The 1796-nt window shown below is 46.4% G+C and overlaps 1 non-coding gene across 1 annotated transcript; it reads left to right on the top strand.

Annotated features, from left to right (window-relative positions):
- The first annotated feature begins 1434 nt into the window (after positions 1-1434).
- Positions 1435-1516, top strand: TRNAK-UUU (transfer RNA lysine (anticodon UUU)). The gene has a single exon. It is a non-coding gene; the product is annotated as a tRNA-Lys (tRNA).
- Positions 1517-1796: the final 280 nt, after the last annotated feature.

Genomic DNA, 1796 nt, shown 5'->3' with positions numbered 1-1796 from the left:
GCTCTTACACAGAGACCCGGCGAGCTCTCTCATTTTGCCAACATGTAATGACACTGCAAGAAGATGCCTGTCCATGAACCAGGAAGCAGGTTCCCACCGTCAAATCTACTGGACCCCTTGATCTTGGATTTCCCAGCTTCCAGAACAGTGAAAAACAAATGTTTGTTTGAGTCACTCAGTCCATGGCATTTTTCATATAGCAGCCCGAATAGAACAAGACACACTATCAATGCCATATGTGCCGCTATAAAATAAGATTTACTGAGAAAAAAAATATGAGCATAGAGGTAATAAAGTGTGGGGGCCCGCCAGGCCGCAGGGGATCACGGACAGAGCCCCCACTGTGAAAACGGTGGCGGGACTTGGTTTCTGGTCCCTGGAGCCGGCGGGTATCTTGACATCTTCCGGACCTTCTCCTTCTCAGCTTTGAAGGCAGGAACAAGGTCTTGGCATGTGCGTCATGTTCCAGGAAAGAGATAATCTTGAGGACATTGCTATCTGTGGGCTAATGTTCTCAGGATGTGAGAACATCTTGCCCTCTTGATAGCCTTCGGGAATGTACAAACTTTTGTAAAACAGCATTGTTCTCGGGCCACTGTAGTTCTGCATATAAGCCAGCAGTTCCTTGAATAAACTCGCCATTTGCCAGCCAGGAGCACTTGGACCTCTCCATTATTTTAATTAAGATAAGTCCATCGCCTCACCTCGCGACCACCTTGCTGCCGCGGGCGGCGGCAGAGTGGCGCCCGAAACAGGGACCCGGAGAAAGGGGGTCAGGGGGGACCAGCAGAGTCCTAATCGCGAGGATAGGGGAGCCCGAGAGGACCGCTGCTACAGGAAGCCCGGGTAAGTTAAAAAATAAAAAGTAGCAGGAAGCAGTATTGGAGAGTTTATAATTATGGGAAGTTCCCATTCATCAGATCAGGGATTTTTTGAAAAAGTCCTCTGCTCCTTATTAAAGGGGCGAGGCATTACTACCTCTAAGAATCAAATACATTGTTTTGTAGATTTTATTCAACAAGTTTGCCCTTGGTTCCCGGAAGAAGGTACTATTAATATGGAAACTTGGAAAAAGGTAGGAGAACGTATTCGTGAACACTACCGTGCTCACGGTCCAGAGAAAACTCCTGTTGATGCGTTTTCTTTGTGGACACTAGTAAGAGATTGTCTTAGGGGAGATTCTGAGCTTGAAAAATGGGAACGAGGGACTCGTGGCAGTTTGCCAGCCATTCATTCGGCAGAGGATCTTTCTCGCCCTCTGCCTCCAGTGCCAACTGCTCTGCCTCCTCCGACTTGGGAGGCGCGGTATGAAGAACCTAATCTTAAGGTGGCGACTGATCTTAAGGTGGCGACTGATTTTAAGGTGGCGACTGTTCAATCGGGGCTGCCAAACCCTGATGAAGCAGATTGGGGAGATCTAGCAGGTCAAGCGGAGCCCGGATAGCTCAGTTGGTAGAGCATCAGACTTTTAATCTGAGGGTTCAGGGTTCAAGTCCCTATGTCAAAAGTTTGTGCAACAAGCTATTCAACAAACTCGAGATCAGTTTCCTCTTGCATTAATCATCCATTACATGGATGACATTCTATTAGCTCATGAAAGCGAGTCTTATTTGTATTCAACTTTCCAGCATATACAACAAGCCTTATCCCAATCAGGATTGCAGATCGCTACTGATAAGGTACAAAATACCTATCCATTTTCTTACCTAGGGTATTCATTAAAACCCTCTTCCTTCTCTCCGCAGAAACTAACCATTGATACTTCTCAATTAAAAACTTTACATGATTTTCAAACC

Source organism: Sturnira hondurensis, unplaced genomic scaffold (genome assembly GCF_014824575.4).
Source record: "Sturnira hondurensis isolate 20B ecotype Veracruz unplaced genomic scaffold, ASM1482457v3 Scaffold0005279, whole genome shotgun sequence".
NCBI lineage: Eukaryota > Metazoa > Chordata > Mammalia > Chiroptera > Phyllostomidae > Sturnira > Sturnira hondurensis.
This window is presented reverse-complemented; position numbering and strand designations above follow the sequence as displayed.